Raw genomic sequence first — 14,755 nt, forward strand, 5'->3', positions numbered from 1 at the left:
GCCATGCTTTGTACTGAGTGATTAATAAATTGTTGCGTTAAGGAACAGAATGAACAACCATGAGAAATGCATAAGGGAGAAATGCATGCTTCAGAGAGAAATGCATAAGAATCAGCCTGTGTAGGTAAGAATTAGGTCTGCCTTAGTCTCTGATCACTTGGCACAGTGTCAGGTGATAACCGATGTACAACAAATGCCTACTGAATAAGTGAACATGGGGTCCAGGAATATTTAACTTATCAGTCTATAGAGCCCACTTGAACTGATGTCCAACTTGTCTCACTAGGAGAAACTGAGGCCCAGGAAAGGGGAAGGACTGCCCATTTTGACACAGGAACCCAAGAGCAGATATTTTATACTATCTATTATAAGATTTTCTATAATGTGGGATAACCATAGCTTTTGGTTGACAAAGACTGACTTTGTGTTGGTAGTCACAACTGAATCTAGCCGTGCCTTTTTTTTTTTTTTTTGCCCCTCAGTGGTTGGCAGGAACTGAATCAACCAGAGAATAAAAGGAACTAAAACAACCAAGAGGAAAAAGCACTGTCACAGTAATCTATTCATGTTTGGGTTCTTCTGGGCTGAAAATCAGTGTATTCCTAAATCAAGCTGGGTGGTTTGGGAGGATAAAGAGCCTTGGTTATTTTTACATTGCATGCCTTGATTTTTACCACATGGAGTTTTACAGCCAGGTTCTGTTTCTTTTTTCCCAAAGTGTGCCAGGCCATCTAGTTATGTCTTCCTTGAAGGAATTCTCCTTGGGAAGCAGAGTCTAGACTTATAAAGCACCAGCATATGTTGTATGGCCTAGAACAATAGTTGGAGTCAAAGTCTCTTTTGGTTTCCTGATTCTATATTCATTGTCTTTTCTTTTGATCATGGGTTCTTTGAAAAATAAGTCTTTCCTGTCATTCAGATGGATCTATTGAAAACAAGACTAGGGACTAGAATGTAAGTTTCATGAGGACAGAGACTTTGCTTTTTTACTGCTGTATCTTCAGTACCTAGAATAGTGCCCTGTTTATGGTAGGAACTCAGCAAATGAATGAATGGTTGGATGAAGAATGACTGAATGAATGAATGAATTGTTCGCAGGGCCTTGTGCTAGGAGACCCTGAAGCCATCTGGAGTTTTACTTATGACCAACTATGCAAATCTGGGTAATTCCTCATCCTCTCTGAATTGCTGGCTTGTCTGGAAAATGAAGTGGGATGAGTGGATGTGAAGAGGGCTGAATTCAATAATGAATATGAAAGTATTTTGGAAAAAAATTGGCTTTCATCTTTTTCCTCTCTTTGAAATCTCTCTATGGGAAAATATCTAGATATGTTTGTTTGGAATCATAGTTGACAACCAGATGGAGAGGAAGAGAGAGCAGAACAGATGTTAGTGCTGCTTCTTTGGGTGACCCAATCAGTGAAGCTTTAAGGTAAAAATTAGGGTTGTTCAGGTCAGCTGTGTGTTATAAAAGGGTGGAAAAGGGGATCCCTGGGTGGCGCAGCGGTTTAGCGCCTGCCTTTGGCCCAGGGCGCGATCCTGGAGACCTGGGATCAAATCCCACATCGGGCTCCCGGTGCATGGAGACTGCTACTCCCTCTGCCTATGTCTCTGCCTCTCTCTCTCTCTCTCTCTCTCTCTCTCTCTCTGTGACTATCATAAATAAATAAAATATCAGAAAGGGAGACAGAACGTAAAGACTGCTAACTCTGGGAAACGAACTAGGGGTGGTGGAAGGGGAGGAGGGCGGGGGGTGGGAGTGAATGGGTGACGGGCACTGGGTGTTATTCTGTATGTTAGTAAATTGAACACCAATAAAAAAAAATTTTAAAAAGGGTGGAAAGGAAAATGAGGAAAGGTAAAGTATGCAATCAGGTCTGCAGGATTGAGAGAAAGCAGAGAGGAAATGGGTTTATTAGGAACTAGTTCACATTTACCTCTTTCAGTGTGGTGACCTTGGATAAGTCATTTCTTTCTTTTTTTTAGAATTTCTTTTTAAAAATTAATGAATTAATTTTTAAGTTTAAATTCAATTAGCCAATATATAGTACATCATTAGTCTCAGATATAGCATTCAATAATTTATCAGTTGTGTTAACACCCAGTGCTCATCACATCCCATGCACTCCTTAATGTCTATCACTCCATTCCCCCATTCCCCCATCCACCTCCCCTCCAGCAACCTTCAGTTTGTTTCCTATAGTTAAAATTATCTCATTTCTAAAAAATCTATGCATTGTTTTATACTCCTGTGGAATAGAGATGTAATATAACTCAGCCTGCACAGCTCTGGGAGAAGCAGACAGGTAAAACTGATGAATGAAAGATGAGAGTGATGATTGCTGAGATGGAGGATGTACCAGATTCTATGGGAATGCAAAAGAGGGAGGAGTCTGAATCTGTGAATGATGGGAGATATTCAAGGGGAGGTGGTGTTTGAGATGGGCATTAAGAGGAGAAGCAGTCTTTACGAGGTGGAGTAGGAGTGATGATGGGCCAGGTGGCACTGTTCTCAAAGGAGAGAGTAATTTGCACAAAGCTCGTGGAGGCATGAGATAGATGGTGTCTTTGGTCAATGAACTATGATTTACACCAGTCTAGCATAGGCTATATGAAGAAGAAAGCAGGGATGAAGGAGGGCACAGATCATAATAAAGACCCAGCAAACCAGGCTCACTGAGACTGCCATATCTGTGGACAATGATAAGCCATGGAAAAAATTGTAGGCCGAGGAAGGACATGGTCATATTTTCATTTCAGAACAATCATTTCAGCGCTGTGCAGGGGATGAATCAGAGGTGGGAGAGGATGGCAGTAAGGTCTCCAGTGAAAGCTTAGAACACTTGTCCAGCTGAAAGATGATTAAGGCAGGGGCCAGCAAGATAGGATAGAGGGATAGATATAAAAAAAAATTAAGAGGTGATCCTCAGGGCCTCAGATTCCCCATCTCATAAAGTTAAATATTTCTGAGCCCAAGTTTCTATGATGGTCTCAAAGATTACTAAGATTTATAACTATGGCTGGGATTTGGGGACACCCTGGGAAAGGAGTGTTTTCATGAGGAATACCATTTTGTAGACTCCCTATAATTGTATTGGCTGGGTGTGGGAGAGTGTTAACAACAGCCCTGCCAGAGGGTGAAAAAACTCTGCTGTGAAATTTGAAGGCTAGGATCTGAGGAAGGATGTATGTGAATGGTGGCAAGGCAGTCTCAGGGATGGAAGAACCTTGAGAAGCCAATGTCTTGGGTGCTTTCAACATCTCTGCAACATGCTCACTAAAAGATTGTCCAGTGTCTTCTCCAGGAATGAGAGGACATCCACTTCCTGAATAGCCTGTCCATTCCTGAAAAGTCTCAGCACTGAAAATCATCCCATCTGTCTCATTTCTAGCCCTCCTTGGCCAGCGAAGGTAGTCTTTGAAAGAGACCATCATAAGAATCTTTGCACAAAACATGCCTGATTAATGCAGGCATCACAGAAGCAAACCATTGCCTTGATTAAAATTGATTTTCATTTTTTTGCATTTGAGGCTCAGCAGTATTTCAAGCCCCATGCCAGAGAGAGACAGAAAGATGATTGAGTTCAAAAAGGATTTTTTTTTTTTTTATCAAAACAGAGCTCTAGCAGCCAGAGAATTCTAAGGCCAATGGTGCAGTGGACATGGCTCCATCATGATGAGGAGTCCATATGGGCAGGAAGGGCACAGGATACAGGCTGAGAAAGTCAGAATCTATTCTTGGTGGTAGAGATGTTGTAAAAGCCCTGTCTTAGGATACACACAGGAACTCTTAAGAAATAAGGAAGAACTGGCTATAGTGAGTGTGACTAGAGGGCTGGAAAAATATTGAAGCAATGCTTATAAACGTAATGGGCTGCTCACTGCCCCCTCTCGCCCACTTCCCTTATCCTCCTCCTACTCCAAACCTCTTCTTCCTGGTTTCCTCCATTGTCCTCTTAGAAACTGGCCACCTCCTTCCTCCTGCCTTCCCCACCCATCTCTTTCTGACATTAGGTTTCTGTATCATTCCCCATATAGAAGTGATGCCTTACATTTTTATGATGCTTCGCAGTTCACAAAGCCAGTTGGAATACATGATCTCATCAACCACATGTATAGGAGGGTGCTGTCCCCATTCTGCAGATGATGAAAACGAGGCTACAGGAGATGAAGTCACTTGCCTAAAGCTACATAGTCACACATCATGCGCAGCACAGCAGGTGAAGGCCTGTGCCCTTTTCTCCAAACATCATTCCATCACTCCAACTTGACAGGTTAAGAATCTGGTATTCCTGTGTCTCGACTTGGACTGAACATGGGGAACTGAAATGCTCTCCTCATTGAAGGACCCCAAAACAGGGCTGATTTCTTCTGGAGCTGTATTTAGAGGAGGTCCAAGGAAAGTTTATCTCCCTGAAGTTTTATTGAACTCTGGAGAAGTCCTGTTCTAAGTCAATGGAGTCCTTTACTGTCCAAGCATACTGCATATGCCTGACTCCATTCTGATGACACTGATACTCAGGCAGAAGTAGCTAGAATTAGTGGTGTGCTGGAGCCAGCTCATAGTGGCTCATATGTTAAATTTTGAAGAAATTTTGTGAGCCATTTGTGAAACACAGCTATTATTGGGCATTATATAAACTTATAGCCAAATGAATGATGTTGCCAATAAAGGTAAGGAATTTTCAAGACATCACTTTTTAATTATTTGACAACATTTTACTATTACTATTATTTCCTTACTACTTTCATCTATTGTATTGAGATTATTTATAGCTGTTGTAACAGGATGGTGACAATACCATGTAATGATATGTTATTACTTGTCTCTTACTCCTTTTGTTTAGTAATATCACATCGGCAGCTTGAAATTGGCCACAGGGAGAATATTTACACCATGGAAATTGGCAAAACCTACAGATCAAAGCTCTTTTTTTTACTCCATTTACCATTTAGCAGCCCAGCACTGGCTAAGATAGATAAAAGTTTGTGGTGATTGGACCTCTAGAATACTGAATGCCCAACACGGTCTTCCTTCTTGCGAGCACGTACTTGGGCAGAGGAAGAATGGGGTCTAGAGAGGGATGGAGAGGGATCCCTGGGTGGCGCAGCGGTTTGGCGCCTGCCTTTGGCCCAGGGCGCGATCCTGGAGACCCGGGATCGAATCCCACATCGGGCTCCCGGTGCATGGAGCCTGCTTCTCCCTCTGCCTATGTCTCTGCCTCTCTCTCTCTCTCTCTGTGACTATCATAAATAAAAAAAAAAAAAATTAGAGAGGGATGGAGAAAACAAACATTGGGAAGTCACTCGTTATTTGTCCTTGCTGGTGGTGATCATAGCAATGGTATATAGCATTTAATGTCCATTACAGATCTGGTACTGTATTAGACATTGGATATGCCAGTTCTGTTTCATTCTCACAAAAGTAAGTATTACTTTTATACATACATACAAAGTAAGTATTACTGTCTCCATTATTACAGATAGAAACCCAAAACTCAAGGAAGTGGAATGACTTGCCCAAATCTACCTAGAGAAAAAGTGGTGGAGTTGGGCTTTGAGTCCAGGTCTGTCTGATGCCAAATTGGTGCTTTTTCTGAAATGCTAGTGGTAAGGGAAGTCACTAAAACTCTGTGGACCATCATTCACATTTGTTCTCACCACCAGAAGCTCTTTCATTCATGTGGATCAGTGATATGCCAGGTGTCTTTTGGTGAAATTAATCATTGATTTCAAATTGAAACCAAACTCGAGGTATCTATTCATTCAACCGATTTTTTGAGAGCATGTTGTGTGCCAGGTACTATCTCAGGGGTTTGAGATCCAGCAGTGGATAAGACAGATAAAAATCCCTGCTTTTGAGGAGCTTAGGGACCAGCAAGGGGTCAACTTTAGGCCTGGTGAGATACCCATAAGGCACCTTTCCACTGCATCTGTAGAACATATTCTGAGGTAATTATGCTTGGAAAACTGGGTGATAATCATGTGCTTCTCTGTGTCAGCAGACCTTGCCCAGGCCTGGCAGTCTTTACCTCTGGAGTTAGGAAAAGTCCTTCTTTTTTGCAAAGCAAGACCGGCCAAATTCGCTACTGCTTCAGAAAAGGAAAAGTAGCTCTGGACCCTGTCCACAGATTGTTTCCCCTTCCGGGGCAAGAGGACTAGGACAGAGGTATGTGCATGGTTTCCTCAAATTGTGGTTTCCTATTTGGGTTTGTGGTTCAAATCCCTATTTTTGGCAGTCACCTCTGCTATAGACCAGCCAATCCAAGGGTAGGTCCATTCCACACCCTATTGGACAGATTTTGATGTTAGAGGGGGAGGTATCTGATTTATTATTATTCCATCCCTCTTTTGGGGGAGGAGAAGCAAAGCTAGTAATTGAGGATTTTTTGTTTGTTTGTGTTTCTTCTTCAAGAGCAAGATCAGACCATTCTGAATGCTCTACTATAGCCATACTCAGGTTGCCTAAGGAGATTTACCAAAGCCTCTATTTTAGCTTGGAAATAGACGATAGAACTCTTTGGGAGGTAGAAGAGGTGCAGTCATTTTGATTTACATTGTGCTGATTTCCTTAGACCAGCTAGAGTTATTCCCTCTGTCAAGATGGTGGTAGAAACATCTTGAAAAGCCTATCTGATCATAGCCTCATTCAAATGTGGTTGGTTCAGTTATCTGAATTTTGGGCTTTCCATGGCTGCCTTCTCTCTCTCACTTGCCATTTGTAGAGAGATGAGTTTTGATTCTACTTGAAAAGCATGCTTGGAGGATGGCATTCATTCCAGTTGGATGATGACAGTGGCATGGGCACTGGGACATGGCAGGCTTGGAGTCTAAAAATGAAACAGAGGAAAGCACCCAGCAGAGCTGGTGAGGTATGAATAAGGAGAGTCCCGACCTGACAGGGGGGAGCTGCACATGCAGGTGTGGTCTGAGCCACATTAGTCTTCCAACTTGGGATCCTTTCCTCTTCCTTCCATCAGGGACATGGCTATATCCTCTTCTTCAGGGCCCTCCAAAGAGGGTCCTGGTGTGGTCATTCAGGCAAATAGTGCTGTTTCCCCAAGCTGGAATCATACACCTTTCTGTCCTCCAGAGTTCTTGACTTTTGCATTGCTTTTGACTGTATCTACCCCCTCTCCTTTGATAGCCCTGCCTACAAGTAGCTCCATGTCTTCTCCATCTGAGGGGTCTTACCACTCTACAATTCTGCTGCCCTGACAAAACTCTGTTTGGAAAGATGTTTCCTACTAGTAATTTATTTTCCTAGTTTGCATGGATCAAAGACATTGAAGGGGATGATTAGAGCTTCTGAAGTGCATGAAATAATCAGATTGACCACAGCAAGTTCATTACTTAATAACTGCAAAATCTTGGGCATGTCTTTCCATGTAAGCTGCTGTTTTTTAGGCGAGCATAATAACAACATAATGATATACAGCTCAAAGAGTTGTTGAGTGGATTTTAAAGATAATGAATATAAAATGCTTAATATTAAACTCAAACTTGCTGTGGTCTCTCATTATCTCATGCATGATGGATTACAAGAGTAGTATTCTGGGACAGCCTACTTTGTGCCTGACTCTGAGCTTAGTTTTGGAGATTCAGTGCTAAGCATTCCTGTTCATAGGCTCTCTGGTCTCTTGAAGCTTCGAGTTGAGCAGGGAAGGAAGTAAAATCAGAATACAATCAGTGTGTAAGAGTGCTGTCCCCACGGACTCATTGTTCCACCGCCTACCCCCAACCCCCTCCACCGGCTGCCTGCCCCTTGTGGACAATGGAAGATTTTCCAAAGTCTCTTTTACTTACTGTGACTTACCTCCTGAGAGTTTCATGTTTTCAACTTCCTAGTGGACACGTCCTTAGCTGTACCACCATCATTTTAAACTGTATGTGTCTAAAAGCAATTTATCCCCTTCCCCTCCCCATCCTGACATTTCTTCAGAATAGCACTGAAGTTCCCTTGTTTGGCTCATTACTCGTGCACTCTGGGTTATCTTCAGTGCTATTATTCTTTTTTCTTTCTCTGTGCCAGCATTCCTTCTGGAAGGCACTAACATTCCCTGGTTTAGATGGCTAGCTGGCAAACTATCTTCATCATCTTTAGTCTGTCTTCCATCTTGTCTCATTTGTCCTCTTAATAGCCAAATCTTGTAAGATTCTAAGCCATTATCCCAACCTTCCTGTATATTATTCTGACTCTAATTCATCATGCATACTCATTTCTAACAGATTAATTTCACCCAAACATGACTTTGTGGTATGACTTGATAGCTGCCATTTATTGAGCACCTATTATATGCCAGGTTCTATGCTAAGCATTATATAGTCATTGTCTTTTAAATTTTACTCAATGACTCTCTGAAGTGTATATTATTATGTCCATCTAAATAACAAAAGTTTATGGGAAGTGAGATGTCTAAGATCCTGTAGTTATTAAGCAACCGGATTTGAATGTAATGCTTTCTCCAATTCTGAAGACTGTATTCTTAGCCATCATACTAAATGGCCTGTAGATTTTTTTTAAATGTCTGTTATCAGCTAAAAAAATATTCAGAGGCTTCCCGTTGCCTAAATGTAATGTCTAAATATCCGGTCAGGTTCTCTTGTTGCACATTCTCTCTCACCATTTTCTGGCACGAACTTACTGCTAGGGTAGGCCAGTGTCCTGAATTCCCCTTCAATGTCTGATTCATTCCAACCTTCCCATTTTTGGTCATGCTGAGAACTATCTGAAAAGTCAAGAGATTGATAAAGGAAACCGATTTAAGCACTGTTTAGAAAGCAAGAGAAACAACTCAACTCTACTTAAATTAGAACAATAAATAATTAAGTTTAATGAAGATGATAAATATTACCCAATGAATTTGCAGCACATGCCATTGACTTGTGGCCACATGAGGTCAGTCTGTCTTTTGATGTTTCTGAGCTAATAAGATACTAAGGATTAGAGGGGATTACACAATGTTGCTTGAGCAAATGAATAAATTTCAATATTGCTTGACTGAACAAGAAAGCAAAAACACAAGACAAGAAAGATGGAGATGTGTATGGGGAGAGGGGTTGATGTGGGCAAGTTTTCTTTATATGTTGGGGGACTTACCATTTAAGTAAGGATTAAAAAAAAGAAATACAGAATTTGTGTTATTTTAAATGTAAAGATTCAACAACTTAGAATTTCTTCCCCCCCCAAAAAAACCCCACTGGATCCTGTGTTTATTTTGACCTGCCTATTAAAGGAATCTATCTTTTTCAATTTATTTTTTATTGGTGTTCAATTTGCCAACATATAGCATAACACCCAGTGCTAATCCCATCAAGTGCCCCCCTCAGTGCCTGTCACCCAGTCACTCTGTCCCCCCACCCACCTCCCTTTCTACCACCCCTTGTTTCTTTCCCAGGGTTAGGAGTCTCTCATATTCTGTCTCCCTTTCTGATATTTCCCGCTCATTTTTTCTCCTTTCCCCTTTATTCCCTTTCAGTATTTTTTATATTCCCCAAATGAATGAGACCATATAATGTTTGTCCTTCTCCGATTGACTTATTTCACTCAGCATAATACCCTCCAATTCCCTCCATGTCGAAGCAAATGGTGGGTATTTGTCATTTCTTTTTTTTAATAATAAATTTATTTTTTATTGGTGTTAAATTTGCCAACATACAGAATAACACCCAGTGCTCATCCCGTCAAGTGCCCCCCTCAGTGCCCGTCACCCATTGACCCCCACCCCCCGCCCTCCTCCCCTTCCACCACCCCTAATTCATTTCCCAGAGTTAGCAGTCTTTACGTTCTGTCTCCCTTTCTGATATTTCCCACACATTTCTTCTCCCTTCCCTTATATTCCCTTTCACTATTATTTATATTCCCCAAATGAATGAGAACATATAATGTTTGTCCTTCACCGACTGACTTACTTCACTCAGCATAATACCCTCCAGTTCCATCCACATCGAAGAAAATGGTGGGTATTTGTCGTTTCTAATGGCTGAGTAATATTTCCTAGCCATTTCTTCTCCCTTCCCTTCTATTCCCTTTCACTATTATTTATATTCCCCAAATGAATGGGAACATATAATGTTTGTCCTTCTCTGATTGACTTATTTCACTCAGCATAATACCCTCCAGTTCCATCCACGTTGAAGCAAATGGTGGGTATTTGTCATTTCTAATGGCTGAGGAATATTCCATTGTATACATAAACCACATCTTCTTTATCCATTCATCTTTCGATGGACACTGAGGCTCCTTCCACAGTTTGGCTATTGTGGACACTACTGCTATAAACATCGGGGTGCAGGTGTCCCGGCGTTTCATTGCATCTGTATCTTTGGGGTAAATTCCCAACAGTGCAATTGCTGGGTCGTAGGGCAGGTCTATTTTTTTGAGGAACCTCCACACAGTTTTCCAGAGTGGCTGCACCAGTTCACATTCTCACCAACAGTGTAAGAGGGTTCCCTTTTCTCCGCATCTTCTCCAACATTTGTGGTTTCCTGCCTTGTTAATTTTCCCCATTCTCACTGGTGTGAGGTGGTATCTCATTGTGGTTTTGATTTGTATTTCCCTGATGGCAAGTGATGCAGAGCATTTTCTCATGTGCGTGTTGACCATGTCTATGTCTTCCTCTGTGAGATAAACCTAACCAAAGAGGTCAAGGATCTATACCCTAAAAACTATAGAACACTTCTGAAATAAATTGAGGAAGACACAAAGAGATGGAAAAATATTCCATGCTCATGGATTGGCAGAATTAATATTGTGAAAATGTCAATGTTACCCAGGGCAATTTACACGTTTAATGCAATCCCTATCAAAATACCATGGACTTTCTTCAGAGAGTTAGAACAAATTATTTTAAGATTTGTGTGGAATCAGAAAATACCCCGAATAGCCAGGGGAATTTTAAAAAAGAAAACCATAGCTGGGGGCATCACAATGTCAGATTTCAGGTTGTACTACAAAGCTGTGGTCATTAAGACAGTGTGGTACTGGCACAAAAACAGACACATAAATCAATGAAACAGAATAGAGAATCCAGAAGTGGACCCTCAACTTTATGGTCAACTAATATTTGATAAAGGAGGAAAGACTATCCATTGGAAGAAAGACAGTCTCTTCAATAAATGGTGCTGGGAAAATTGGACATCCACATGCAGAAGAATGAAACTAGACCACTCTCTTTCACCATACACAAAGATAAACTCAAAATGGATGAAAGATCTAAATGTGAGACAAGATTCCATCAAAATCCTAGAGGAGAACACAGGCAACACCCTTTTTGAACTCGGCCACAGTAACTTCTTGCAAGATAACATCCACGAAAGCAAAAGAAACAAAAGCAAAAATGAACTATTGGGACTTCATCAAGATAAGAAGCTTTTGCACAGCAAAGGATATAGTCAACAAAACTAAAAGACAACCTACAGAATGGGAGAAGATATTTGCAAATGACGTATCAGATAAAGGGCTAGTTTCCAAGATCTATAAAGAACTTCTTAAACTCAACACCAAAGAAACAAACAGTCCAATCATGAAATGGGCAAAAGACATGAACAGAAATCTCACAGAGGAAGACGTATTTGTCGTTTCTAATGGTTGAGTAATATTCCACTGTATACATAGACCACATCTTCTTTATCTATTCATCTTTCGATGGACACCGAGGCTCCTTCCACAGTTTGGCTATTGTGGACATTGCTGCTATAAACATCGGGGTGCAGGTGTCCTGGCATTTCATTGTGAAGCAGTCATCAAAAACCTCCCAAGACACAAAAGTCCAGGGCCAGATGGCTTCCCTGGGGAATTCTATCAAACGTTTAAAGAAGAAACCATACCTATTCTACTAAAGCTGTTGGAATACTTCCAAATTCATTCTTTGAGGCCAGCATCACCTTAATTCCAAAACCAGACAAAGATCCCATCACAAAGGAGAATTATGGACCAATATCCCTGATAAACATGGATGCAAAAATTCTCAATAAGATACTAGCCAATAGGATACAACAATACGTTAAGAAGATTATTCACCATGACCAAGTAGGATTTATCCCCAGGATACACTCGTAAAACAATCAATGTGATTCATCGTATCAGCAAGAGAAAAACCAAGAACCATATGATCCTCTCATTAGATGCAGAGAAACCATTTGACAAAATACAGCATCCATTCCTGATCAAAACTCTTCAGAGTGTAGGGATAGAGGGAACATTCCTCAACATCTTAAAAGCCATCTACAAAAAGCCCACAGCAAATATCATTCTCAATGGGGAAGCACTGGGAGCCTTTCCCCTAAGATCAGGAACAAGACAGGGATGTCCACTCTCACCACTGCTATTCAACATAGTACTGGAAGTCCTAGCCTCAGCAATCAGACAACAAAAAAGACATTAAAGGCATTCAAATTGGCAAAGAAGAAGTCAAACTCTCTCTCTTCGCCGATGACATGATACTCTACATAGAAAACCCAAAAGACTCCACCCCAAGATTGCTCGATTGACTTATTTCACTCAGCATAATACCCTCCAGTTCCATCCACGTCGAAGCAAATGGTGGGTATTTGTTGTATCTAATGGCTGAGTAATGTTCCATTGTATACGTAGACCATGTCTTCTTTATCCATTCATCTTTCGATGGACACCAATTGAAAATATATTGCAATATATTTGTGCTATTTGTAGGATGAAATAGACTTTGTAGAAAAGTGTTACTGGGTATGCCCCAAGATAAAGTAAGGTCTTTACCCACTCACTCCCTGATTACCCCTAAGAAAAGGTGGTTTCTTCATCCTCAACTCCTATCCCTGTAGAGTGTTGCAGAGTATATCACCAGTATAATGGTGGAATGTTACAGATTATATCACTAATATAATGGTGGAGGAAGACAATTAGTCTGAAATGATCTCAAATAATGCAGCGTTTAGATGCTCCCCGAGCTCATCTGATGTAGTTAGAAACTAACCGAAATTTTAAAAGTGTTCTTGGGCTCTGTTTTTTAAATGTAAGTGATGGGTCAAAGTACAAATGAGCTTTTAACAAATGGCTTCATAAAGCAATAGAACTAAGTGCTTATGCTTTGAATATGACAAATACATACCAGAAGAACAATGAAAACAAAATCTTTGAATGTTTGGAAAACGGGTACTATTGCTAAGGTTACATTTGCTGTGTGACTATGATTCGTGAATTAACTCATAGCCCTTAAGCAGAAGTGTAGATGATATGCTCTGGAAAACTGAATTAGGTAACTCAAAAAATGCCTCTAGTGATGACAAAGACACTGATGTTGAAGACGCATGTGGGAGAAAGCAGTTTTTCCACATAAATATGATTTTATATATGAAATTATTTTAGATGTGTTGGTATAACTTGTCATATTAAATATTGTAAACAGAACTATTAATCTTTCTTATACACCCCTAAAAGGCTCTATATTCAGCTTGGCCAAAAATATTTTTTATTGGTATTTTGTTAGGAAAAATGGGGCCTCCCTCTACATGTATGGTTATCTTATATTTGGACTTACATGGCATTCACCAAATTCTCTAAAAAGAGCAGTTTGGTTGTTAGCACAAGTGAAAAGTTGTATAATGGGCACCTTCTTTCCATACTTACAGCACCAGTCTGTGATGTATAACTGTAATCGGAATTAAGGTAAAAAAAAGTTGTATAATGGGCACCTTCTTTCCATACTTACAGCACCAGTCTGTGATGTATAACTGTAATCGGAATTAAGGTAAAAAAAAGTCTAAAAGGTGAGTCCCTTGCGAAGCTGGGGTCTTGATGTGACTTTCTGAGAAAAGGGAAACCATAGGAGAGAGTCAGGTGAGGAGATCACAAAGGTATCCTACTAATTAAAGTTCTAGAACATTCTTTTCCTCCCAGGCCTCCAATATCCAAGAAACCCTCCTTCTTATGCCATTCATCTAGGAATCAAGCTCCTTAGTCCTGCCTCTCTCTATTCCAGCCTTTCTCAACTGGGGGACTTATCTGAGTTACAGAACACAGAAAATTGAGTAACATTTTCTAATTTCTTCCAAGGGTGCTTCTGCTTCATTACTAGCACCAACTGGATGCAGAGGAGAGAAGTTAATGGATTATGTATAGTGGATACCTTAGGACCTCTCTATTGTATCTCTTGGGATTTTCTTCTTTCCCAGGATTCCTATATATGAAGACTTCATACCCTCATTAGACGAGAGATACTACTTTGCAGCCTTTATTGTGGTCTAGGGCTGTTGGAGATATTTTACATATATCTCATTTAATCTTTCCAATGAGACAATGACCTGTGTGCTGTAAATTGCATTTTGTGATGAAGGAGACTGGGGCTCAAAAACCTACTTTGGTGTTGGTTAATGGTTAGTTATAGAGCCAGAATTTGATCCCAGGTCATCTGGACTCCAAAAAGAGTTTTTAACTATGGCTCTATATTGCCTGTAACTTGGTATACATGAGATTTCTTCCCTTTTGATGATGAAGAGTTTAATAAGACTAAGGCTTATAGGAATCATAAGCAAGCTCTCAGCCTATTGCTTGAGATAGGCTGTCTCATATCTTTTACCCGAGTCCCTTCTTACCTGAATTTATCTACATGTTTCCTGAAAATTTGACTTAAATGAATACTTATGGGTACCTGCTGTGAGCTGGGTGCTGTGCTGGGTAGTAGTGGAAAAGCATTAAAAAACAGTTCTGGAATTCTCCCCTAGAGAAGGTACTCTCTTTAACAAGTATCACCTGGGGTTGAGAGTGAGCCCTCCCCAA

At 40.6% G+C, this 14,755-nt stretch overlaps 1 long non-coding RNA gene across 1 annotated transcript; it reads right to left on the bottom strand.

Moving 5' to 3' along the window:
• Positions 1 to 4,839: 4,839 nt before the first annotated feature.
• LOC111097961 lies at positions 4,840 to 13,796 on the bottom strand. The gene is made up of 3 exons (XR_005366444.1): positions 13,689 to 13,796; positions 8,646 to 8,729; positions 4,840 to 5,074 (listed from the first exon to the last, which is right to left on the bottom strand). It is a non-coding gene; the product is annotated as an uncharacterized LOC111097961 (long non-coding RNA).
• Between the last annotated feature and the right edge of the window lie 959 nt (positions 13,797 to 14,755).

The sequence above is a fragment of the Canis lupus genome, chromosome 11 (genome assembly GCF_011100685.1).
Source record: "Canis lupus familiaris isolate Mischka breed German Shepherd chromosome 11, alternate assembly UU_Cfam_GSD_1.0, whole genome shotgun sequence".
In the NCBI taxonomy this organism is placed as follows: domain Eukaryota; kingdom Metazoa; phylum Chordata; class Mammalia; order Carnivora; family Canidae; genus Canis; species Canis lupus.